At 43.7% G+C, this 27,378-nt stretch overlaps 1 long non-coding RNA gene across 4 annotated transcripts in view; it reads right to left on the bottom strand.

Annotated features, from left to right (window-relative positions):
- The window catches only part of LOC101749729, a 55,646-nt gene that overhangs the window by 6,665 nt on the left and 21,603 nt on the right, over positions 1 to 27,378 (bottom strand). For 3 of the 4 annotated variants that reach the window (XR_006938608.1, XR_006938607.1, XR_005855894.2), the window contains exon 4: positions 298 to 11,806. This is a non-coding gene — a long non-coding RNA (uncharacterized LOC101749729). Of the gene's footprint in view, positions 1 to 297; positions 11,807 to 26,156; positions 26,299 to 27,378 lie in introns of all 4 variants that reach the window. The other variant, XR_005855898.2, reaches the window with a different exon arrangement.

The following is a 27,378-nucleotide window of genomic DNA, read 5'->3' as shown; positions in this document are numbered from 1 at the left end:
ACTTAGAAACAGTACTCTACATCAACATTCAGGCTGATTTATTCTTGATCAGCCTGCTATTATCTAGGACTCTTCTTGAATCAATCAAAACCTCTTGTAATGGAAATATTCCGTAGCAAGAAGTGTCATACCTTGTAAAAAGGGAAATCCATTTCACTATTGGATATATCACATCAATAAAAAAATCACTTATCACTGGACAAGAAGATAGATTTTTTTTAGAGTGGCTGGGATTTGGGGGGAGGAGCAGAGGTTATGGTTAATGTTATTAAATTAGGACTACTGTTTGCAACTTACCTTTTGAATGATGTATTATGTTATCCAATGAAGCAAATCTACTGTGGCTTTCATCAGTTTCTCTTCTTCATACTAACAGCAGTCAGGTTGAAGCTCTGCGTGTTATTTTTTTTTTTTTTTAAGGAAGAACATCAAGGAATATTTCAAAATAGTAGTTTGCACATTTTTTTTCTTGTCCCCATCGGTATTCCCATTTTTCTTTCAAATAAATGGTGATAGCCAAGGACAAAGGTTGTGCCTGGGAACAGGACATCTTCCCCCCACCTTTGCATCAGTTGCACAGGCGTGCTGACACCCTTGCTCAGAATAGGATTTTTCTCACAGTGATTTTTCACAGTGTTTGTGAAGACCAGGTGAATCTTCTCTGGTTGCTGTGTGGCTGCCTAGAAGCTCTGAGGTGGGAGGGCTGGAGGAGTCTGGCTGCTATGAGCATGCTGAAATGCAGACATGGTTCCTGGATGGCCACCGAAGACCTGATATATCACAGCTTGAAGCAGGTGCAAGGCACAACTGCAGCAAAATGCAGGTACAAGCTAAGCCAAGAGGAGGTGTCACTGTAGTTCATCTTGTCCCACTTTGGTGCAGTGCTGTAGAGGAGACAAGCACATCTCAGAATTGAAAAATCTGCAATTTCGATCTAGCTTCACTTTCAGCAAAACAAAGTAGATTTTCCTGTTGGAGGCTGGAAGCTGCTGTCAAAACACACAGAGCATCTGCCCGGGATTTGTCTGGCCTTTCCAGCTCCTTTCATGCAGAGGCTGAGTGGAAAAGCCTGCATGGATTTGGTTACCGTCTCTTGTAGGAGTTCACCTGCCAGCAGTGTGTGGCCAGATTTTCTGGTTTCACATCAGTGCTCCTCAGGAGTGATGAGCTGTGGGCTCAGAGCTTCACTGGCAGCATGCGGTTTGTTTAGGCAGAGCCAGTGCCAAAAACACTTTGCACCTGGAAAAGCTCCCCCTCGCATCCTCACATGAGAATCCCAGGATTAAGGTGGAGAAAAAGCCAGGGGGAGGCTGGGCTGTGAGCTGCTTTGTGCTCTGGCATGACCACAGGCTGACAGGGAGGGCTGGGGATATGCATCCTGTTCTCTGCATCTCTGGGCCACCAGCTCTCATCTCCTTGGCCAAAGAGGAAAGCCAAGTGGAAAAACTGCAGAAGAAAGCAAGTGAACACCTCTCACACAGGCCTGCTCAGGCAATGCCAAAAGGGCAGTTCAGTGAGATGGGAGGAGTGCCTGCAGCTTCTTTCCATGGCATGTGGGCATCTCTCTGGAAACAGTGCCAGCACACCTCACTGGCTGGCTGTGGCTGGCAAAGGAGGACAAGTGAATGGGAGTGAGCATGAAACCTGGGGTTTAACATATTTAGATATGATCATAAGGATGAGTGGGTGAAAAACTTCATTCCAGCCCAGTAGGAATCCTTTGGCATAATAAAATGATTTATCCTCGTGACTTCCTCTATAAAATATTGATAAAGCCTACATATTCTTCCAACATATTGAAATTCGGGGATCGGTTCGTGCAATGGAAGCTAAATCAGAATGTCGGTTCCTTTTTTAAACCTTATGCCATCCCATATATCAGGGACCTGGTTCAGCTGAAGCCTGTGACAAAACAGAGTCCTACAGAGAACTGCTTTCTACAGAGGGAGATTGTTTGCATTCAGCTCCTCTGTGATTATGGAAGGAAGATATTCTGTGGTACACCCTCGCAGGGTTCTTCATTCTCACTTTAATTTCCATTCAATTGTTTAGGTTAAAGAAAGGGCTTGTGAAGCAAAGCAAAGCACGCGTGCAGATGCAAATCACACCGAAGAATGGTTGTGAAAGGCAGACTTCTTCTCACCTACGAGACCATCTTAACATCTTTACCAAAATCCTCCCTGGAGCTGGAAGGAGAGCAGGACTGGCACCAGATCAGGCCATAACAATTCACCCCACTTTTACTACCTGCTGCATCTCTCCCCACTCACTCACCCACTCACTTCAGAACCAAAGTTCTTTGGTGGTCTTCTGTTTTGACATCTGCTTACTCTTATCTCTAATCAGTTTTGCTGATAGACGTTTCCCTGGAGTGTGGAGAAGCTAATAGATTTTTTTCTTTAAACCAGCTACTGCTTAGTAGTTGAGAAATTATCTTGGTGGCCTGCAAGGGTGAGAGACCCAGTTCCCAACATTCCCATGTAGACAGTTAAGTCTCACCCAGCTTTATGTGATTTGCTCGATTCTATTCCTTATACTCCACACACATAATGGCATAATGACTGCAATACATTTTTGTTTAAACTGCAATTAGGCAGAATGCACAATATCCCAAGGCACCGAATGATCAGGGAATGCACTGTAAGTAATTGTTAAATAATGTGGTAATTTACTATGGTTTCTATCAAGAGTTGTGCTGTCTGCCAAACGAAGGAGCTACACTTGGAACACACTGCTTACAGCCAGCCAGAGCAGTTGCAACCATTTGTCACTTGATGCAAAACTCTTCATTACAGAAGTATAACAAAGTGCAAGGTCCTACAGGAAGGAGAATGGCAGTTTTCTGGCTGATAGAAAGGCTTACTACAACATGCAGCAGCCCACATTTTGCTGGGATGGTTGCACAAAAGGTGTTGGCTCTCCAACAGATATTTGTATGTCATAGCATCCCATAGCAAGGCAACTTCTTGGGTTTTAGCAATGGTACATTGAATCCTCAGCTAGAGAGCAGCAGCCTAGTGCTCACAGTGGGAAAAATAAGTAAATAAAAGTCTCAATATCTCCCAGACCTTAACAGTCACATAAAAGTACAGTACCAGAAAGTAAACTGTGAGGAAGTTGTTAACCATTGTCAGGATGCTTGAGAAAACCCCTGTCAGATTTCTTGTTGCTAAACATAATAAAGTGAAAGGTAGGTGATTTAAATCTGAACTTTCAACGGGAATGGGATGGTAAGGAATATCTGCATCTGAGCTTTTAAGCAGTAGTCTTTCTTTAAAAAATAATTTTCTGGGTCTATCAAATACAGTTTTTATTGAATTACCTTCTGCTGGGTTGTTTTTATTCTATTTCAGAGCAAACAGAGAGCACACGCTTGAAAAAACACACGTGAGTCCAGATGGTCAGTGCTGGAAATTCCTACAGTTCTGGTGAAAACGGGGACTGGAGAGGGAGAGCAAACATATAAATGTCTCTGCTGAAGGACAGGCTGTAGCACAAATCAAGAGACCCTTGGCCAGTTTGGGTCTGTGCCACCAGCTGAGAAGAGGGTTGGGACGTGGGTTTTTACCTTACAGCTCAGGTGAATGCAGCAGCACAGTTCTGGGAAGGGGAGAACTCTACCAAACATGTGTGGGGAATAACCTGTAGTTGCAGCTTTGAGGCAGTTTTGGCATGGAAATCCGTATGAGATCTGGTGTCCTCAGTTCCACTCCTCATGGAATAAATTCGTTTTATTTACTTCTAAAGCACAGCGCAAATCTAAAAACTGTTTATAAATTCATACATCTACATTCACACCTGAAGTGAAGGACTATATGGACTCACAGAGTATCCCCAGCATAGATATCTCCAAAATGGGTCAGGACTCCATGCCTTGCTAATGACATTTTATAAGCTCGTGTGACTGAAGTAAGTAAATACAGCAAAGCCAGGAATGCGAAGTCTGGGCTAGACGTTTGTGTTTTGATGGCTCCTCGTCTCTGCGCCTTATCTGCTCTCCTACCAGAGCGGCTGGCAAGCACCATCTCCCGAGAGCTCATGTCTCCGTGCGTGTGCGGATAGGGAAATAACATCAGATCTCCTCCCTGGGAAAAGGCTCCATGGAGCCCAGCGCAGTGCAGCCAGTTTTCTTGTCACTCCTTGCAAGGCAATGATCTCATCCTTGTTGTCTCCAAATGTTGTATCTCCAGTGTAGGAGAGAGAAGCAGCGAGGGACAAGGGGAGAGGGAGAGGAAAGCTGCTAGAAGAAAGACCCCATTGTTGTACGCTCTTATTTGTGTGAGTACTTGCCAACACAACGAGATTGGGTCTGATGACATGAACTCGAGGGTCAGTGGGGAGCTGTGCAAAAACGCCTGAACTCCTCATGCTCATGATCCTTAGGAAAAAAAAGCAGATTCCAGATGTGAGAGATCCTTCCTTCAGCCACTCAGTCTCCTCAATCTGCAAGATTACAGAGCCTGAAAAAATGCCTGTACTCATTAGCATGGTAGAGCAATTGCAATATTTGCCTTGGAGAGAGAACTGGACCAAAATCCTAGACACAGCCACCAAAGCGTTCAAGCAAGTTGGTATTGAATCGAACTTAAGTTCAGATTTAAACTTCAGGGAATTGTTCATAAAGCAAAGGATAAATCCAGGAACTACACTTAACAAAAGGTTAGGAATGGACTGCAAAAGCCTAAGGCTGTGGTGTACAAATTGCTCAGGGAAAAATGGCACTGAAAGCAAGACTGAAAATGTTCAGGTACCAGTACATGCTGCCAGGAAGTCAGACAACAAGAAGTCATGTGCCAGCCCAGAGAGGGGCTTCCATGATTATTTTCTGGGTCATTATCATTGATTCAGTCTGTTTGGCACTCGGTTCACTGTGCACCGACTGAGGATGTTCCCCCAGCTCCATGCATGCAGGTCTGGCTGAAAACAGTCAGCAATCAGGGGAACATGGTGCTGATGGCGCTGAGCGTGCACCGACAGAGCAGACACCGTGCCTGCAAAACCTGCAGAGTCATGGGGGGGATGCTAGCTCTCATTGCAGCTGACATTTGCTAGACACAGGGGTCAGTGGGGATGCTGGCAATCAATTTTAATTGTTTGCAAGCACTTTTTTTACAGCAGGTGCCTGTGACTTTGCGATGCACGAGCACATCCCTGTTCAACCCAGACCAACACCACCGTCCTATTTCTCAGCTCCCTCTTATGTGAGGGTGAGACTGAACAAGCTCGTGTGAAGGCTGTAAGCACTTCCTAATCTGGGGCTTGTCTGGCAATAGCCCGGTGGTCCCTCATTTCCAATGTTTGTGGAGCCAAAGCCACAATTACACTGCACTCCTTGCTTTCTCCTCCCCTGCAACTTTTTTTTCTGGAGCTTGCTTCTGGCTGTTAGACTCCTCAATCCACCTCCCCGCAGCCCCTCTCAGCAGTACCCCCCCCTTTTTCCCTCGCCCTGGTCTTTGTTGCACTAATTAGATTATCTCTGCCTCAGGGACCCAGAGAGCAGCCCCAACAGAGCACAGCCTGGAAAGACAGGCTACATAATCCCTGTTATCAAGGGGGCTGTCATTTGGCATGTAGATCAACTAATTCTTTCAATACCATGGGAGCAATTGTACATCTTAATATTGATTTTTCCCCCAGATACGATCTCTTACATTCCTACATCAGTCTTGCCCTGGCTAAAAGGCTCCATTTACTGCCAGACAATGCAAAGTGCACGCACACAACTCCAGCTTTGTATCTTCACGGACGAGAAGGTGCTACGTGGGGAGGGCGAGAAAGCAAACCAACACGAAGAGGCAAACAACACAGCAATTTCAGGAAGGAACAGGGAACAAACCGAAGCTGCTGCACTTTCACTTTGCATCGCAAAGTAATGGATGCGGAGCTGACTGACATCAAAGGCTGAAGGCCAGCCAGAGGAAGGGGCATTAGCAATAAATCATATGCTAAGAGCCGCAACGCTTCGAGTCAAGGCATTCAGCAACCTGCCTGTTAAATAAGTTTCTGCTTGTTTCTCATGTTCTTCCTTTCCACTCACCTCAGCATTCATTTTAAGAGATGCTATTCATATTTTTACTCCATATAAAATGCCACAGCTAATTGCAAAATAAATAAACAGAGAGAGAGAGAGAGAGAGAGAGAAACACAGCAATGGACTGACCTTCACCTTAGCCATCAAAATGCTTTAAATGATAATCAGCAAATCATCTTCACAGGCACAGACCCTTCTTTCATTCTGCTGTTCCTTTCAAGGCCAACTATGGATTCACAAGGTACTCATTTCTGGTAGCTTAGGGGACTTCATTGATGCACCAGAAAATTTCTCTGCTTTCGGTGCTCTACACCATCTTCCTAGAAATATCTGCTGCTAGGCAGCCCATGCTCAATTGCTTGCACATCATGAGGTTTTTTTTTGTACCAAATTCCATTCAGATCATTACCCTTAAAAGGCAGGTTTGAATGATATAATTCATTTTCCACTCTCAGCCAAATTTATGTTAGAAACAGAGAGGAAAAAAGGAAAAATTCCTGCAACTCCACCATCTAAGTCTTACACCAGCTGAGCACCGTGCAACTTTAACAAACAGCCTGTGAAGCCTGATGTTGGCACCTGCTAACACGATCCACAGAGCTCAAAGTACTTTATTGCCAGACAGAAACTTTATCCACAGCACTGGGATCACGTCCTTGTCTTCCAACAAGTGTCATAGGATCTCTCACTTCCTCCTGGACAGCCACCAGAGCCAGAAAAAATAGGACCTGGGTCCAGTGTCTAATATGAAAGCGGACCTCCAGCAGTGCAGAGCTTCCTTTAGGGCCTGCATAACTCTGCCAGCATCAAAGACAAATACACACCGTGGTTTGGGGTCTCCTCCTTTGTTCAAGGGCTCCCTCTGCCTTGATTACCTCCTCTCACCACTAAAGTTTCCACTCCTGCTTTCCAAGTACCCAACTTTTCCAGCTAAGTCTTGGCCTGTTTTTCCAGTCTGCAACAATCCATACACCTAAGTTATATTCAACATGTGACCAAAACGGGGACCTCTATAAAAATAAAAAAAGAAAAAAGAAAACAAAAACCACAGATCTCCCTGCTTATGTGATGCTGAAGGGTGTGATACATCAAGAAAATGGTTTAAGTCCATCAGCGCAGTTCACAGATATTCACAAAAGTCAACTTCATAAAAGAGCACAATGCCTTCAAAAATCAATTCTGGCCAGATTCTCAGTGGAGAAAGAGAAATCTCGGCAAACTAGATTTAAAAGAACCGGACCTGTCTGGCCAGCAGTGTGGTAGGGACATGCTCCATCCAGCAAGATGAGGTCTTGCTGCTTCTGTGGCAGTGCACAGGAGTGTTAGCAATTCAATAGCACCTCATAAAACATAAGCGTAACAGATGCACAGAGCAAACAGAGGGCTTCCGAAAGCTGACCCACATGCAGATAAAACACCAATGGGAGAAGGAGACATGAAGTATTTCTTCCAGACTCTGACATAGACTACACATGCTGGAAGAGGAAATATGGGGAGTAAGTGAGAAAGCTGAGAAGTGAGAGCTTATGTGGTGCCCTCATAACATTACCTCTCAGACCACGGAGGCTGTTGGCTCATTCTCTTGTCCCAACACCAGAGCACAACATTGGCAATGAACATCAACTGTCAATTTCTCCCCATTGCCTGAACAGAAAAAACAAAAAATTCACTAAACTGAACTAAAGGCAACTTGTTTGGGAGGGATTTCAGGCAAATAATTACTGTGACTGAAGAATACACTTAAGTCGTTCATATTTCAGTGAAGAGGACAAGAAAGGGGAAAGTAAAGGAAGAGGAATCCACTTGTACACCCGTTTCTTCAGAGCATGGCCACAGCCCCATTCATTACAGAATCCAAAAATGAGATAGAAATTTATAAGTGCTACCACAGGATCAAAGTGTACAAGGGTTTCTGGAAGTCACAGTCTCTTATGGAAGTATAGCTCTGCAAATGCAGGAAGTAATGAGGCTTGTTTTCCTATGTCTTGGCATCTTGTGGTTGCATTTTTTTTTGTGTGTGTGTGTGTTTAATAAATAAAACATTTATACTGAAACTGATCCTACAGTTGAGAGGGATGTGCACTTTTGGATTCTCTGGCATCTACAAACAGTTGTGGTCCCACTTCCTTCATCGGTGACTACGCACTCCCTGTCCATCCTCTCATCAGATATTTATTGCCATGTAGCCTTGTAAAGATTAAACCTCCTACAGCAGTTTGGTTGATATTGCCCTATGATTTTGAAAGTTAACGTTGAGGCAAAGGCAGTCATATGCACACCTGTGCAAGATGCACTGTGGGACTCCCTGTGTCATTTCCTTTGGGAGTCTGGTTTAAAACATTTTGCATAAGAAAGTATAGCAGCAACTGAGAGAGATTTTAAGATTTCTTCGAGTTTGTGGTATTTTGGAAACTCACCCTGTAGCGATATTTAGTTATTTTCCCACAAATTAAAAATGATGCCCCAAATTTCATTCAATCTCCATAACAGGGATTCCAGAAACACTGTTTACTAGCACAATGGCAAGTTCTTGCTCTGACTTTCATCTGGGGCTCAAGCCTGCTCACTTTGTGTGAAGTCTGAGAGTCTCCATAGCGCAATGCAGAGCTGTCTTGCCTATTTGGAGAATCTGCAGATCACTGGGGCCCTCACTCCAGCCCTGCAAGCAATGATACTTCCCTGGGTGCAGTGCTGTATTCAGGCTAATTAGCCATGTTATCCAGAGTTTCTTCTTGCCTTCAGTTCCAGCGCCGTGAGGGATGTTTGGGGAAATTTACGTTGTCTTCCATAGGTGTGCGCACATTCACCCCATGTTTATGTGAGCTGTGCTACCCACCGCAGTGCCCAGTGCCCAGAGCCAGGCAAAGTGCCAGGGCAGGTCCCTGGGGAGCTGCAAGGGCAGACAGCTTTCCATCACGCTTGCCAAGTCTGCGGTCCTCTGCCAGGGAGGGGGAACTTGCAGAAATGCGCGGCAGCACATTCCTCAGCATCGCCTTTCCCCTCCCGGCCTTGCACCTACCCTGGCCCTGTGCCATGCAGCCATTTGGGGTGGGAGAGCTGCATGACAGCCTCTGCAGGACTGTGTTCCTCAGTGCCCTCCTTTTCCTTTGCTGTGAGCCAGTTTTCTGCCCCGTATCTCAGCAGTGGATCTAGGCAAGTGATAACAGCCCTACAGGTCTCCGCTACCTGCAAGACAGCCAAGCCTATAACGCAAGCAGAAGGAACGGGCTTTAATATTAAATAAGCAAAATAATAATAAAAAAAATAAAATAAATTACATCAGCTTCCTGTAATCATGGGCAGAAAAGCCAACTTCACACCACACAGGAGAAGAAAACACCCACAGCACCACGGCTCCCTCTGTGGAGACTTGGGCTTTTCTCCCACATGAAGGATATATTCTGTGTGTCCACCCTGGACAGAGCAATGCCACCTGCCAGCAGTGCCACTATTGAGCCAGGCATGTTCAGCAAATCCTTTGGCTCTTGTCATCTCACTCAGTTTTCTTCCTTGTCTTAACAGCCTGTCAGGCAGGGGCCAGAGGGATGGAGAGGAGCAGATGGGGTTGGCCAGGCCAGGACCACATTGTTTCTCAGGTTGGCAGCCAGCACTGATGAGTGCTCTCACTTGGGCCATGTTGCCCTGGAGAAACAAATATCCTGCCCCCAAAGCACTGCTAGAACTAGCAAAATAATAATAATTTAAAAATAATCTAATCCTAGAATAAGTCCCAGAGTCAGACAAAACTCCAGCAGCTCTCCCTGTTACAGCAGTCTACGTAGGTTGGATTTGATCCTATTAAAGTTTTTGTTTAAAATTTTGTTCAGACTTCCAAATGCTGCCAGTGGACTTTCTTTTCCTTGGGGAATATGTATTTCTGAACAAATGTTCAGGCTCTGGGGATAGGAGAAGGGTGAATATGAATACATGCACATATCTATGAACCACTTTTTTTCATCCAAGCTTGTCCACAGGAATAACACGCTGTCTCCAAGAGTTCAAGCAGAACAGGTCCCACGAGGTGTCTGTAGGATTATGCATTTCATGTATGAATGGTTTATTTACACTATGTTAGGCATATTAGGTATCTAAATCTTGGTGTCCTGTTCCAGATATGCCAGGGGTCAATTAAAAAGCACTCACCTTGCATAGAAATGATTCACTTTCTTACATTCACCACTGGAAACTCTCAGCAGAAGGAAGATAAAAATCCCTGATACACAGTTGTTTTTGTCTTGGAGGACCGCAGTATTTCAGTGCAGAATGACCTGATAACACGGCTTTGGATAGGAAACACAGATTATCCCAAACAGTAGTTAGATAGGCAAACAGGAATGGGCAAGACTGTGAGAACATTGAGCAATGGAGCGGTGGAAAGGAAAGACTCCCACAGCACCCAGAGAGTTTCTCAAAACTGCTAGGAATTCTCAGAAAAAAAGAAAAAAAATACAGAAGAAGGAAAAAATGAACAACCGCCCTTAAGATAAATCTGTATTTATTCTGGCAATTGCAAAATTTATCATATCCCAAAGGAGAAGAAAAAAAGAAGACTTACTCCAATATTCCAACTCACCATTTGAATGCAAACACAGATTTATGGGGAAGGGACAGAAGGTTGTCTTTTCTCAGATCTTAATTATGCGAGATAGTTCTAGATCAGGCCCATCGAACAAACCACCATGTCAGAAGAGCATCCTCTGTAGCTGGCTCTTCCCAACCCTGCTGCCTTTCCATCCTGAGCAAAGCAAACAAAGCGTGAATGCAGCAATCTCCAGGCCCCTGTGCTATCATTTCATCCTTCCATTAGTTTGTGTAGGTGCATCACAAAGGTATAGAAAACAGAGGTAGTATTTAGAAGTTCAGTATTTAAAGCCACAACTAGGGTAGTTCTTCTGGATTCCCTTTTACTTGAAAACTTAAATCGTATTCATTTAATCAGGTTGTTCGTCCCACATATGCTGATTTCTGTGCATGAGGCTGAAGGGCTGGCAGCTCTGTGCTTTCCAATTGCCAAAGGACTAACCACCAAGGAACAGTCTGCTATTTAGGTTCCCTGACATTTTTCATTACAAAATTTTATTTTCATCTACTTTGCAAAACTTCAGGATGAAGTTTCCATGGCAGCTGTCCGAGACTGATCACGTGGTATTTGCTGAAAATTCCCATCAAGATAGCCCTTGTTCCTTCTGAAAACATCAGCAGAAAAGACGTATGTTGTATGAACTGTACATATGCACGTATGGTGTAGCTTCAGGAAGCAGTTTGAAATTTGGGAGAAGGAAAGTCGAACATTCAGTGAGGTTGGAGTCAAAAAGAACAAAAACAAGGCAGGATCAAGTGGTATCCACAGCAGGGGCTCATTAGAGTGAATATTTCATATCATTACACAGTTAAGCAGCTAGATGAGAGTGATAGGTTCTGGAGGAAATTGGTGGCATGTGAAGAAGAGCAGAGAAGTATTTGTGCATAATGGTGGCTCAGAGAAGGAAAATGGATTTTTAAAACTTGAGTCTGTGTCAGGAAAAAGGGAAGGGGAGGAATCGCAGAGAAGGAAGGCCAAATGCACCTCGGAGGGATGGAGAGATGCACAACACCAGTGCTCTCTGAGAAGGCATGGTGAGGATGGAGACGCATGCAAGCCATTTAACAGGAGGACAAGGAGACTGCAGGTTTAGGATTTTGTCAAGCTGCATAAATCAGAGATGTGCTTCTGAAAAAGGACTGTACAAAAGGAGGAGCTCAGCAGCCTGAAGACTGGATTGAAGACCATTAATTCTGTGAAAAGAGTAAATTCACACGTTCATTGGAAATATTATAAAAAAATAATTTCTTACAAGTCAACGTGCTATTTCAAACGATTCACAGGCTTCTTCCAAGATTTTCCATTCATCTTCCCAGATGTGAGTGTTCAGTGATGAGCTCATCACTCTTAGAAACTTACCTGTTCTTATGCCCAAAAAATACTAATACAGCAATACATTAATCTTCCCACACAGATGAAAAAGTGTTGTAGTTCCTTGACATGCATAGAGACAGAGCCAGCCCAAATTACTTGTCCCAGTCAGTTGTAAAACCAAATTACAGGAATTAATGGTTAAGTACTCTAGATTATATCTCTAATTATAACCACTTTAACTAGTACAGCAGAAACGCTTCATATATAGACGTATATATATTTCAAAATCACCCCCAGTAAAAATAAGAAATGTAAGCAACACTGCATTACACCCTGAGAGACACTACATCATCTTGGTCTGGTATCAATCAGTGGTATTTGATTCTTTCACGTGCTATATCCGGAGGTCAAGTGAGGGAGTTATTTCAGAGAAGCCAAATTCTAGGTGTCAGACAGCTGAAACAGATTAATGATATCTGCATAAAACTCACTCTGTTAAAACACGATGGTCAGAGCTGATCACGAGACTAAAGCAATCTCTGTTCTTTCAAATCAAGGTTAACCAGATGTTTAGTTCATTCTTAGTAATGGTACAATGAATTAAGGAAAGTAAGTTAGGTTAAAAGTCATGTGTCTTCATGGGATGCTGAATGAAATTTGTAAATATGAAGAGCTACACCACTCTTCACTCTTTCTTGCATGCATCAGGGCTAAGAGGAAGGAAAAGAAGAAGAAAAAACTCTACTTATTTCTGCCACAGAGGCTCAAAAGATTTCTCCCAGATCACACTGAAGTTCATAAAAAGTAAATAATCATCTTGTGGCATATTGAACACCCACAAGTTGCTGCCCTCTAGGAATTATGGCTTTTCATGATTGCCTCTTAAGGACACAAAAGGTTTGCTCATTTTGCTACTTGGTGCCTCTGCCTCACTTTATTGTCCCCATCGTCTGCATTTGGCTCACACCCTGCCTGCACACTGCCTAGGAAAACCTCAACCACAGCCCGTGCATTCAAGGGTAACTAAATTACAATTAGTCGCCCTGATGCCAATGGAGTAGTTTTGGAGAGCCAGTACTTCATTACTTGTTTCTATTTATTTGGCTGAGGTAGTTGCAAAGCCTATTTTTAATTTACGGTAACAAAAATGTTGACAGAGGGCTGCTGATTTTGGAAGAAAAAATAACCAGGACTTTCCCAGGCTGAAAACTGTTTAGAGCACTACTCTCATCCATCACTTTGTTCGGCTCCGTGATAACTCCTTCCTTGCAATTGCAAGTCGTTCTCTATCAGCACACAGCTCCCCTCCACACAGACAGCTTTCTAGCAAGACACAAATAGAAACAGACACAATGCTGCTTATTGGTAAATAAATCAAAAAGGGGAACTGGAAGAAAGAAACAACACAAAGCTCTTTCCATCAGGATTACAGAGATTTATGTGAGAGATTTTCACTGACACTTTGGGCCACCAGTGCCATTTTCCAGGGTATGAATGGATGGATCTTTTGCATACGTTTTGCTGGGTTGACTTAAGTAAGTCTTGACAACTCTCTTTCCCTGGGGACTAGACTAAAAGTATTGTTTAGAAATCTAATATATGGTTTATTTACTCAATTTGTGCTGAGCACTACAGTTCCTTCAGGCCAGCTTCAGCAGTCCATTACTCCATTAATGCTCCATTACTGAAATTAGTGCTGTAATTGGAAGGAGGGAGGATGATGGGGAAGGGGACACTTTTTAAAGGAGCAGGTCCTGCTTAATCCCATCATGGAAGAAAGCATTAGAGGATTCAACTGCTTTCCCCCAGCCCCCTCCTCATGCTTATGGAAAAGGATAGGGAAGAGAACTGGTGGATGACAAGCAACAGCCAGGTAGCGAACAGGCAGGTCCAAGGGCCACACCAGTCACCCCACTTCAAAGCAGAGGACACAAAAGCAATGTCAAGATGACAGACATCTTACACAGCAGGCGCACGAAGAGTAACATCTCCAGAAAGATGCGGACAGCCTGCTCCCTCCATCCCACACAGTTGTCCAATGTTCCTCAGTTTTTTCTTTTCTTTTTCCTTCATCTTTCTGCTGTTCTTCCACACTCAGCTCCCACATGCTAGAAATGAGGAGATACCTCCTCTACAGCAAACATCTCATCCTGAGCTTCTGGTCTACTCATGGCACCCCTGGTGCAGCCTCCTTCCTTTGCCTTACAGCTGCCATCACTGATAGTTCCACAGGGCCACTTCCTGCAAGATCACTTGGTGCTAAAAATCCCTCCTTGAGCTCATAGAAGATGTAACTGTGTCTGCACTGGCAGAGATTCCTTTTGCAGCTTTGCTTCACACATCTGCCCCCCAAAATACTTTGCAGAGATTCCTTTTGCAGCTTTGCTTCACTCATCTGCCCCCCAAAATACTTTGCAGAGTGAAGGAATTTGTGTTTTGGTACTTATCAATTAGCCAGCTATATCACAGCAAGGAAATTTCATGGATGTCATGTCCATGAATTGTATTCATGCATACAGTCATATAGTTTGCAATAACCTTTCAATATTAAATATAGGCCGGTTAGTGAGTAATGAATACCCTGTACAGTTACACTGGCTAAGTGAAATACATGCTGCAAATATACATATTTATTGGTTTAGTTAAATAGAAGACCTGCCAGAAGACTAGCAGGAAGGTAATACAATAGTCCTAGAGAGGTCATCCGTTAAAAGAGATTAAAGAATTTACAATAAGAAAAGATGTCTGAGCTTTTAGCCAGGATGTTGCTGCTTCCGTTTTCCAGCCAGGTACACAATTTGTTTTACCAAGACTTGAACTGAAAAGTCCCAGAGGAAACCAAAGAGTTAAAAAGACTTTTTCCCATGAAGGTGGGGGATTGCAAGGACAGACAACAATCCCAAATTTGTTCACAATGTACAGGCACATGCAGAGGTTAGTTTGTTCACTTGGTTTGTTCAGCCCAGAGGAGAAGAGGCTGAGGGCAGGCCTCATGGCAGCCTACAGCTCTGCACAAGGGGAGTGCAGGAGCAACAATGAGCTCTGCTCTCTGAAGAAAGCAACAGGGCCCAAGATAACAGCATGGAGCTGTGTCAGGGGAGGGTCAGGTTGAGGTAAGGAACAGGTTCTTCACCAGAGGGCAGTGGGCATGGAACGGGCTCCCCAGGGCAGTGGTCGGAGCTCCAAGCAGGCAGAGTTCAAGAAATGTTTGGACAATGCTGTCAGAGATAGGGTTGGAATTTTAGGTGGTCCTGTGTGGAGATAGGAGTTGTACTTGATGGTGCCTGTGGGTCCCTTCCAAATCAGTATCTTCTGTGATTCTATGGTCAACATAGTAAAACTTTGTGGCCAACTACTACAACATGATGGGACTTAGGGTAAAACTGAATATCCACCTTTTTTGTGTGTCAAAATATACTCTTCTCACACATGGCTTCATCCCTGTTGATCAGCCTCAACAAAATTTGCCCTGGAAGAGCTATTGCCAGGATCAGCCACAAAAGGCAGCCTGTGCCTGGTCTTGGTGCTCTCTGCAACACTGAAAGAGAAGGTAGGGGCCAGGGGGGCACTCCTGGCGGCCTGGGCTGCTATCTCTCTGGGCACCTGGGGGAACTACACATCTCCACTGACTGCCAGCAAGGAGCCAGGGACAGACACTTCCCCTGCTCTCGAGCTCCGGGCTGATAAAAGCAGGAGCTTGGTAGATTCACTCTTGTTGGTGAATACCACTGCCTTTTTGAGAAGGATGCGTGTTTCAACAGCTTGAAGACTGGCAGTATACACTAAAAATAGTGTTACAAGAACAATAAAAACTTGATTCATATTTCTCCATCTTTCTAACTGATATTTCAAGCTATCCTGAATTTCTCAACAAGAGCAGGCTGAACACTGCTGGGAAGGACAGGTGAATGCCCCCTCAAGAATTAAATCCCAATTAACACACCATCAGTGATGAAGAACATGTTTTACATGGTCGATTAAAAGACTCCCCTATATTGATCTTTGCAGCTCATCATCGTCCTACCCCACATACAAAGCTCAGCTACAAACCAGCGATCTAAATTTATTGAGACTCCTGGAAATCAATAGGTCAGGCTCCTAGAGCAGCATTATGCAGGGAGCATCTCGGCAGCCTCATCACAGCCCTGGGTCTCCAGGAGGTCTGCACAGAGCCCGGACAGTTCAGGCAAGGCCAAGGCTGCTCTGTATATACTCCCTGTCAGAGCCCAGACAAACTGTCTTGTGACAACATGACAGCCACAGCAATCGTGCTCACCCTTGGCTCAGCATCACACCACTGGAGCAGGTACCTGGAGGCTGCAGGCAGCCCACCACACCAGCCCTGCGGGTTTCACTTCAGCAAAACAAGAGTGAGTAGCTGTACTTTCACAGATGGGAGCAATTCATTAGCTGGGAAAAGATGTGGTCGCTCTAATCAGGAGTGACTGGGGAGCTTTTGATGCAAATGGCCATTTGCAGCTGTCTCTTGCCAGGTCGGTGCAAGGAAATATACAATGAGATGGAAAAATCAAACAAATTATTAATTTGGTAGCATGCAACAGAGCCACAGTATTGCCAGGCTGTATTTCTAGTCCCCTTCATGTGCCCAGATGCCACTTCTGAATTTCCTGAGAGGTCTGCATGCTGCAATCAAAGGGGCAGAGCTAAAACATCTGCAAATGACTACCCTGGGCACCCTGGTTGACTTGAGAGGACAGAGGTGGGAAAAGCAGACAAAAGAAAAGATCTCACAATGTTTTAATCAGTCATCAGCTGAGTCTGAATGCCTCATGAGAGGCTGATGGTGCCAACCAGCCTTTCCTTGTTATCCAGTTACACTGCAATGAAGTGCATCTTCTAAAGCAATTCATCCTGGCCAGCACAGGGAATCAAAGGATAAGGAAAGTTCAGTCTGGAAAACCTTTTCCTGCTTGGCAAACAGTGGGGAAAGCAAGGAAGTGGGAGGAAGCACTATGGAGAAGCTATCCATTGCAAAACCAGACTTCAAGGGTAGGGGTGAGGAGAATGGAGGAAAGCACATCCTGATTTCTCTGTGTGGTGGTGCATGGCTTTTACCTGAGTTGAGGCTTCAAAAGAAAAGTCCTCCATGGCTTAACCTAGGATCTAAAGTATTTTGAATTTCAGCACGTGGGCATAGGATGTCTCCAGCTGCCCATGTGGGACATTTCCACTGGGGTCTTGCTTGTAGACAGTAAGACTGACTGTTAACTGAGTTTTGCAGTTCAGCCTTCAGTACAAAGTAAGGGTGGCCCTGGTAACCTTCTGTGAAGAGCAGCTCCCAGCTTACTTCAGTTAAGTAGGTCAAAATGCAGGACTGGTCCCAAAAGGAAGACATTGAAAAGCCTCTCACTGTCTGCAGTGAGCTTTGGAGAGAGTTCTCATCAATGGAGCATAAATAATCTAGCAAAGCACTTGTTCTTGAGATGAAAGAGAGAAAAGGAGAGAGATGGAAATGTCAGGTGGTGATACAGTGCTTTCAGCTTTTCCCCACTGGAGTTATTGGATTTTGCTTGAGGCAAACACCTCCTGGTGCAAGGGGTTGAACAAGAACTAGGCATAGCCCAAGTGAGGACCCTTTAGATGGTCAAGAAAACCATCCTCCCATTTCTCCTTCAGAAGTCCTGTTTTTGGATTAGACAAAGGCAGCATGAATACTTGTTGCCTCAGCAATTTCCAGAGCAAGCTGCAACAACCTCATGGTGATAAGGAACGTGGGAGACATAGTAGTCTTGTGTGAAATCGCACAGCAAAAGATTTAAGAGGAAGAAAAACCCCAGGCAAGCTATAAATAATTTCATTTTTCACCCAACAGGCAAAGAAGGCAGCATCACCACTGTTGCACAGTGTTCTCCTAATTCCCCTCTGGTGAAGTGGCACCCCATGATAAACATCTTTGGGAGCAAGCATGCAGGCAGAAAACGGGTAAGAAATGGGGAATGGGCAAGGTCATTTTAATTTAGATTACCAAATGATGCAAGGGAGCTGCCTGGGGGATAAGTCCTTAGAGAAAATGGTAAATCTTTGTATTACATGACATTAATTACACTTTTACTGTGAGCTAACCCTATTACAGTATTCTGTATAGCCACAGAACATGGTACTTCTGTGGTGTCCCCTCCAATAAAGAGCTGTCCTGCTGAAGGCCCAGGGCTGAACCATGGGTTGGTTCTACTGCACTCTGTGTCACAGCTCGTAAAGACTGCTTAATGCATTTCCTTGCAAGTAATTTTCTTTATGACTTACAGCAGCTTGGAGGTGTGGGAAGGAGGAGGAGGGCTCTCATTAACTTATTTTTTAAAGCAAGGTCCTTTAACATGGGCTACAAATGAGACATGAATAGCTTGGTCTAGATGTCCTGACTACATCTCTACATTTCTCTAGGACTTGAAAAGCATTGTAACACCAATAGTGCAGGGTGTTAAGACTAGCCACACTACTTGTGTTGACCTACCCTCCGACATAACGCCCAAACACTCCCAAGGTGAGTCTTCAGGTTGTACAAGAGAAATGGTATCATAGCATTTGATTCCTCTTTCCCTCAGGACAGCGGGGCTTGGCCATCACAAATAAAATTGCATCATGTTTCCCGTCTCCAAATAAAACAGTTTACACATCTCATATCTAAACAGTAGTGTGCTTGAAGCAAAAGGTATAACAGAGATGAGGCACTCAATAGCAAGATCTAAGCAGACCAAAAGCAGTTAGGAAAGCCATGTCAAAACAAATGTTTTAACAGAGACCTCAAAGTGCCCAAAATGCACTCTGGCACCAGGTGATTGCAAGTGTCTTTCTCACCAATAGCTGATGGGTCTGAGACCAATTCACACCCAGAGGTGCTGGGTGTCATCAAGAGTGAATGAGGTGATTAAGGAGAGCAAAAACAAATAAAAAAATTAGTCTGCTCCCTCAGGTGGGTGATAGCTTGCAATTTGTCTGAGCTCTGTTTCAACAGCAACTGAATCAAGCTCTTCCAAGAGTCACAAAAAGGGCAGTAAGCAGACAAACCACCTCAAACAGTGCCACAAGGGCATGGCCTGGGTTCAACATGCCAGCCTAACAAAAGATGCTTTTGCAAAATGGTGATAGAATCAATGAAAGGAAGAAAAACAGCCATTCTGCTTAAGAGAGACAACAGATCATCTAGATCCAACTAGACTGAGCAGTGAACCATATCTCCAGCTGTAATCCTTGCTGGAAGTTGCATCCCTTTCTCTACCGACATAGGGGCCCTCTCTTATCCGAGGCACTCTGCACCAAGCTCATCCTCTCATCTTGATGGAACTGAATGAATGCAGACACAAAATACTAGGTCAGTATATTCTGACTTGCTGAGAATTTACAGTATCTGGAAAATACATTCTCTTATAGGCTTAGCTAGATTAAAAAGCAAGATTTCTCATAAACTCATATTGCAATTATACATGTAACAGTGTGTTATTAGTCAATTTATCCTTGAGTACTGCAGAAATCCTATGCTGATTGCTGAGCAGTACCGCAAACTCATGTTATGGCAGACTTACATAAACAACTTCTTGCCTGCTAGAACCACATAGTACATTTTCATGTTTAACTGCTGAGCAGTAATCAGGGCAAGCACTAGTAATGGAGGGATGCCACCTTTGTACAACACCTTTGTACAACTTGAAATGTGGGCTTTGGGTGAGCACACTGCAGGTACATAATGCATTGCAAAGGAAGGGGAGCAGCTGTTTACAAGGGCGGATAGTGATAGGACAAGGGGGAATGGTTTTAAACTGGGACAGGGGAGGTTTAGGTTGGATATTAGGAGGAAGTTTTTCACACAGAGGGTGGTGACGCACTGGAACAGGTTGCCCAAGGAGGTCGTGGATGCCCCATCCCTGGAGGCATTCAAGGCCAGGCTGGATGTGGCTCTGGGCAGCCTGGTCTGGTGGTTGGTGACCCTGCACGTAGCAGGGGGTTGAAACTCGATGATCATTGTGGTCCTTTTCAACCCAGGCCATTCTATGATTCTATGATTTAGTCACTGACAGATATCTGCAAAACCCTGTTTTTACAGTTAGAAGAAAAAAATTCAGTGGGAACTTTGAAAGTGAAAAATGTTGGCTAAGTGTCATTCTTATTATAAATCAGTTAATTCAATAGAACTAAAAGATGCCTTGCGTGGTTAATTCATTTTGGGAACAGCTTTTTCTTTTTTAAAAACAAGAACAGTATAACAAGCAGGCCTAGGTATGAGGAATGCAAAAACAGACATGCTGCTATGGATCAGACATTGTCTAATAACTCTCCTTCATTAGAGATGGTTCTAGAGAGGGAAAGAGATGTTGGGCAGTTCTGTGTCTCGTGACTAACTGTCGGCGGTTCCATGACTTAGAAAGATTTCCTGCATAGGACAACAAAAAATTAAATAAACTTTGATGCTGAGCAATTTCTTTTATGAAACATTCCCTAATCCAAAATTCCTACCAGCAGTGTATGTGAGTCTCTATGAAATTTTCACCTGCATGGAAAGACGTCAGCAGCCGCTGCAGGGATAAACTGCTATAGTTGGTGCGAAGGACGGCTGGAAAATAAAATACATCTCACATGAGAAACAAAATAATACAGAAATGACACAACAAAAAGGTTACAAAATTCTTTGAAGAATATACTGTACTCCTACTGCTGATATCACCATTTCACTGTGAAAGGGAGAGCTGGAGACTGCTTTTCTTGAATAATCCCTGACATTTTTCCACTGAGCAAGACTGCCAGAGAGAAGGTGCTTAAGCAGCATGGCCTTAGTTCTCTGTGACTCACAAAGTTATTTTCCAGAGTCTCCTAGGCACCTCTGAAAGCTCTCCCAGTTTTCTCAGCGTATTTACCTGTGACGTTCAACTTAAAAGGTATCATCAGTAGAACAAACACAGCCTAGGACTCTCATTCCTTTGCTCTCCAGCATGGGCTGGACTACTTTTCCTAAGAAGACATCTGCTGCTCCCCTCTCCAGGACTATTTGGTGTCCCAGACTTGAAGAAGTCTAACTCAAAAATCTGGACTTTTCTAGCTGGGTTTTCACCCAGTCTGCCAAGTCCAGAAATTACTGTGGGGTGTACAACCAGAGCAGTCACTCCATCCTCACATCCTAGGGAAATGATGGAGAAAAATCCCAAATGCATAAGAAGGAAGAACACAAAATTACCAAATACAATAGCAGGAAAAAAAAACAAAAAAACAGGTTTTAGGAAAGAGAATAAGAACTCTTGTGTGTTTTGGATCTGAAGTTCAAGTCAAAGGCCCACATCAGAACCGTTACACCTGGGCTGTTCAGCAAAAGTTGTCAGAGCCACCAGAATGGGGAAGAGGCTGTGAACCCCTAGTGTCATCATCTAGGAGGTTATCATGTTTTGTTGGGTTTCTTCTTCTTGCTTCCTGGCCCTCGAAGGGAGCTGTGAGAGCAGAAGGGTGAGAGAGAGAAAAGGAAAAAATGGGGAGAGAGGCTGCAGTGGGAGGATGGGAGGAGGGAGTTGTGCTCACAGCTTTTCACAGCTGAAAACAGACCCCACTGCTGGTAATGTGAGAGGGCTGGAGCAGGCGCCAAATGGATAAGGCTGTAGACAGCGGGGCCAGAGCGCTGATACTTGCCAGTACCTGCAGATAGGAGACAAATAATTGGCACATGTTAAGAAACAAACAACAACAAAAAAAGAAAAAGAAAAAAAAACAAAGAAAGAAAGAAGAAGAAAGAAAAAAATAATGAAATAGAAAATAAAAAAAATATGAGGTGGGGGCAAGGAGGTGGAAGAAAAGAAGACAAGGAGAGAAAGTGAGAGAGAGTTGTTAGATGTCCGTATTTTCTAAACGTGTCTGGCAGGAGCCCCTGAAAGGAATTTAATCAGCAAGAGTTGTTTAAACTGGGCTTTGAACACAAGCCCTGTGCTGCTAGTAATGAACTTCATATCATCTGCAACTCCTGTTTGCTGACGACATTCAATTTGTTAATTCTGCAGCTGGTGATAGGGGTCAGATATGAAAGTGACGATTGTTTTTTGACGTTCCAACCCCTGCTCACATCTTTCTAATTAATCCTTTTAGGAGCCACCAGCAGATCAAGAGAAGTGGGGGGAGGAAAGGAGCAGGGGGGGAGGAGGAAGCGAGACAGCTCCTCTGCGCCTGCCTGGCTCCTCGCCTCGGCTGGACACTCTGATTGAAAGGAGGCACAAGGACATACCTGCTAGATGGCCCTTTTTTTAGGCTGCCTTAGAAAACTTCAGTGCTGGAAAGGTAGGTATGGAAAAACAAAGGCTACCCTTTCCCCAGAGCTCATTTTTAAATCCATTAAGTATTTCATGTTAACTATCTCAAAGTGGATTAGATGGGTGGTAGAACTAGCAGTGACATAGGAAACCATCCTCCAGCTAGTTTACCCTGCAGATACACAGTGTTTTGCAGTCTGTGCGTTGTTTAGTCTCCCTCCAAGTTGATTTCAAACCTGAACTTTGCACCTACTCAGTTACATAGAGTGATGTTGCAGACACTGTAATAACCACACATATCATGGTGAGAGTCAGCCAGAGCACGTGCATGGAAGAGGACATTACTACTGAGTGAGAAGGACAGAAGGCAAGAGAAGGATGGGCTGTGCCCCAGGGTTGATCAGATGAAGTCCTACAGTAGAGTTATGCCTCTAAAACTTATTATAGCTGGCATCAAGATCATCCACACTGTGCTTCTTCTATTTTGCTTGTGCCATTAAGTTCATCTCAGGATCTCCTTGGCCCCAGCAGGTTTTGCTGCAGGTTCCTGCTGGCAGTGGAGGTCAGAGATGGTCACCAAAGTTGGTCCAAGCTCATAGTGCACTGCCGCAGTGCCAAACTCCAAGCCAGATGTAGTGCCTGCCTCCATTTACAGCGGCTGAATGAAGAGGCCTTGTAAGGTGGAGTCCAGCCAGGAGAAATTTTAGAAAAGAAGAGAAAAGTAGGAGTGGAAAGTTGGCTCAGTGACAAAAATTTGGGGAGAGAGGAAGGCCTGAGGTTATGCACAGAGATTGCTGGCATTGGGAAAAACAGAAGGAAAAATAACTCACTCTGATTAGCATACGCTGCAAAGGGATTATTTATGGAGAAACTCAGTCTTTCTTTCTCGTTCCAGCTCAGTACAGGAGCTGGAGACAAAAGCAGACATGGTAACAAGCAGGAGCCAATACCAAGGCTGGCAGGAAGAGAGAAAGGCTTTGGTTGTTATTATCAGGCTCCCTGTCTGTGATAAAACTGTTGGTGCTGGTGACAGAGCGGCACCAACAGGACCATCAGAAGGTCCCTACAAGCAGCACCTTAGTTTGTGGCCCAGCTGGGTCACACATCTGCCCTAGTGCTCTGTTCAGTGCAGCAGTTTGCTTATATACCATCAGTGCTTCAGTTTTCCTACGTACGGAGTTTCCACTTGATTCATTTTATTAATCAATATCACTGTTGTAACTTTGTAGTGATCTACCCATCTACTATAAACTTGTAGTATCTGATATCATGAAGAAGAGTCCAACCAACCACTGTTATTGTTTGTCTTTTAACAGACTTTATCAGTATTAATTTATTTGCATGTAGAAAGATCTATTGCTCTTTTACTCCAGACTCTAAAAATCTGTAAAACAGAGGCTCAGTTCTGCTCGAAGCATGTCTGGAGCAACACTAGCTTCAATTAAATTAGCCTGGATTTACAACAGGAGTCTCATGAGCAAGCTTTGCCCTTGCAGCATCTCTCTTCCGTGTTCTAAACTTTGTGCAGAAAAGCTAGGAAAATACTGGGGTGTAAAGGGAGAGCCACATTCTCTGAGAATTTGATGAATCACATAAAAAGAATAACAGAAAAATAAAACTAATGAGTGGCATGCACCCAAAAAGGACATTATTATGACCATGCTCTGATGATTACCACCCCAGAACATAAGACTGACCGTCTTCCTTAAGGCTAATGTTCAAAGGATGAGTGCCCAGCACTTAGTGAGACATCAGATCTCATGGAGACATTTGTGGTAGCACATGCCAAAAAGGAGACACCAAAAAGTTCATTGCCAGTTGCCTGAAATTTCAAATCCAAAGCCTTTCAAGTACCAACATCATGTAGTCATCTGCACAGTCAGCAGTTGTAAAAACAGATGCCACCACAAAGTCATAAAAGGAAAATGTTATTTCCCTGCCCTCGTCCAAAAAAACAATTCTTTGATTTCTGCCATTCGGTTGGTAGTCTTGGCTGAACCTTAAAGTAAGAGATGATCACCAAAGACCAATTTGAGGATAAGGAAATCTGCTACAAAGAAGATAGGCTACAAAGTAGTGGAGAGACAAAATTACAACAAACAAGAACATGATATGCAAAGGTGCTGTTAGAGATGGAAGTTACACCCTGTTACAGTCTGTTCCCACCTGCCACTAGCAGGTAGCTCACTACTGAAGCCTGCTGGTAAAGGATGGAGAAGAGTGTTGAAGGGCTGCCCAGACAGGCTGGTAGAAAGCAGCTCCAGAGAGGAATAAAAGCTCCCTACATCTACCAGTGATCAAGGGCAAAGGATTAGATGGAAGAGGGTGCACTGGGGCATCAGTAGCACAACTACGTGGGGCATCTACATCACTTATCTAAGTCACTTATCCCCACCAGATAAGTAAAAGGCAAGAAAACAGAACTGTTCATTCCTTGAAAGAATGTCATGTAGTTGTGGGTCATGTAGTGAAAAGTGATCAGAAATGACTGAATTTCTTGGGCTGTTTGTAAGCTACATTCACTGTTATCTGTTAATCAGCTTTCACCTGTTGCATTCATGGATTTCACTTGTGCAAGATCTATAGACTTAATGTAGCTGTGCATGAAAACCTGTTGACCCTGAACATCTCTGCAACAGCACTACAAAGAATAACAAGTGTGTATTCTGCTTAGCCAGAATCACAGAGCACTTAGCAATAAATACTATCCTTCCCAGTGTTTACATTGAGCCTGAGCACATATTAGCCATATTAGCCAAATCCCACAGGTACCCTGTCATATAAAAGACACATTGTTTATTATTCCAGTGTTAACAAAGTACTTGAGTGAAAAGGCAAACCTATTTTCAGGAGTCAGAAACAATCGAACAAAACAACCAAAGCAAGTATTGCAAGGATTGCCAGCTCTGATAGCAATCAGAATGTTCTTTTTCTGCCCAGCACTGCAGAGGTGTACAGGCCTCTGTCACTGACTCTCTTCCAGCTGCATCTCAAGATGTGACTTTTCAAATGCTATACTTTGCCACACTTTGGCAAGATGTTCCTTTGAAATCTGAACAACGTTCCCTTTCATTAAAAAATAAAATCATTTGTGTGGTTATAAGTTCTGTTCTAGGGCAATAGCTCTGTTTTTCTCAGGTGAGAAAATGCCACAATCCAGAATGCCTATCACCATAAGGAGTCATTCCCACACACTGTCACCCTGTTTTCTTACAAATAGTATATTTTCATTTTTCTCCTGCCGCAAGAGACCATGAGGTTTTAATAAATGAGAGAACATATTTTTAAGAAGCACACCCTCTCTCTGAGACATATACAAAGCAAAGCATTTTGAGACAGAAAGCTGCTGAAAGGAGTGAAGTCAACAATGACAGCATTTAAGTAACCAGCATTCCCAGAAGGGTGATGTCAAAATGGCAATTACTCTTACAGAGTCACCTGAAAATCTAAACTGTGAGGTAAACATCCAAAGAGCCGTACTGAAGTGCTCTGACACTGCACCAGGCAGAGAGGACATCTGGAATAATGTGCTCACAAAACAGTCTTCATCTCCCACGGCCTTCTGGGGCTCTATGGAGAGGGTGTAGGTGGTCCAAAGGGACATCGTTATGAATACAGGAGTGAAATTAAGCATAGCAACATTTGTTTATCAGGACAAATTCTCAAGCAGTGAGACATAGCTGATGTGAGGAAGTGTGTCAGGGAACCAGTGGGAGCTTCATTAAAGGTTACATTAGATAAAGCAGGTTGTGCTATGACTTTGAAAGAAAATTTTTCAAATACTCAGACTTATTTTACAGAACAAAATGGCAGAGTCTCACTGGGCAGAAAAGTTTCAAAAATGCCTTTACATCTCTGGCTTTTTTAGGTTAATTCCTGGAGAGGAATTAATTTAAACAGTATTAAGAAGCAGACAACACCTTGCCTAGGCATTTTGAACCAACGCTATCCTCTTGGATTTAGATTGTAGGCCCTATGATAAATGACTTACACCTGCACAGTCCACAGTTCCAGTCTTGGCTGGGCTTTGAAGATGCTCCAGCAGTACAAGCAGTCAAGAGCAGGTTGGCTGGGGAGGCAGATTCCCAGTCCACATCTGATGCTATTCATCCAGGTCACTTCTACTTAGGTGTCTAGATATGAATAAAATAAAATAAAATAAAATAAAATAAAATAAAATAAAATAAAATAAAATAAAATAAAATGGCTAGCTTTAGCCATGCCCTTCAAAAAACTTAGTTTATAGAAAATTCCTTGATATTTCCAATAAGTGTATTCAGTAATAGTAACCTAAATTCAAGCATGCCCTTCCCAGGTAACACACCATGGGTGCAAGTGGACCTACTTATGAGGTGAGTGCATGTCCTATACCCTTGATGTGATAGGACCTACACTGCAGATCATCACTCACAGATTTGGGTTGTCTCTCTTCCTACAACTCAGGGAGGATGTGATTCAACAGGTGAATGCAGGATAAGGAGAATAAGGGCAGGGATGTGAAGCTGCCCACTGAGATATCTAGACTCTTGTTGAGGAACCTGAAAGAAAGTAGCTTGATTTAAAAATAAACACACAAAAAGCAAGACCCTTCCAGAAGGCCTGCTTAAGGCATACCACTTAGGAACAAGAGATGAAAGGAAGAGCTAAATCAGCCTTTTAGCCGTTCACAACATGTGTTATAGGGGAAGGAAAAAGCCTTAATTGTCACTGTGAGCAAACAGCTACACCAGGGCCTGAACACGTTAGGAAGACGGTCCCTGCTGTGCAAGAGCTGTTAAAATCTTTGTACTTAACATTATTGATAGACATCAGTTTTCAATAGTAGAGTTTTTTACAACACTGCACAGCAGAGACCAACTCTACTTATTATTTATAGAGATCAGTTTCTGAATTGGGACTAGAAAGATATCCATACTGACAAGTGAAGGATAGAGAAAGCGACTGAGAAATAGCTTAAAACAATACTGTTTTTGTCAAGCATCATGAACAGAAGCATGTAGATAATTGCCCTTCTCTCTCAGTGTAATGAGAGGTTTGGTCTGTCATCCCACAGGATGAAAAGGACTGAGTGACCCGTACCAGCAGACCCAACTCTCTCACCAGCAAGTGCCAATGCATTTTGCATTAGCACTTCACATGAGGAGACCCTGATTCCCAGCACCAACAGGGCTGGGGGGTGTGAAAAACCTCAATATGCTTTCTCACAGCCTGAC

Source organism: Gallus gallus, chromosome 2 (assembly GCF_016699485.2).
Source record: "Gallus gallus isolate bGalGal1 chromosome 2, bGalGal1.mat.broiler.GRCg7b, whole genome shotgun sequence".
Taxonomy (NCBI): domain Eukaryota; kingdom Metazoa; phylum Chordata; class Aves; order Galliformes; family Phasianidae; genus Gallus; species Gallus gallus.
The sequence above is the reverse complement of the archived record's forward strand: the minus strand, read 5'-3'. Positions and strand labels throughout refer to the sequence as shown.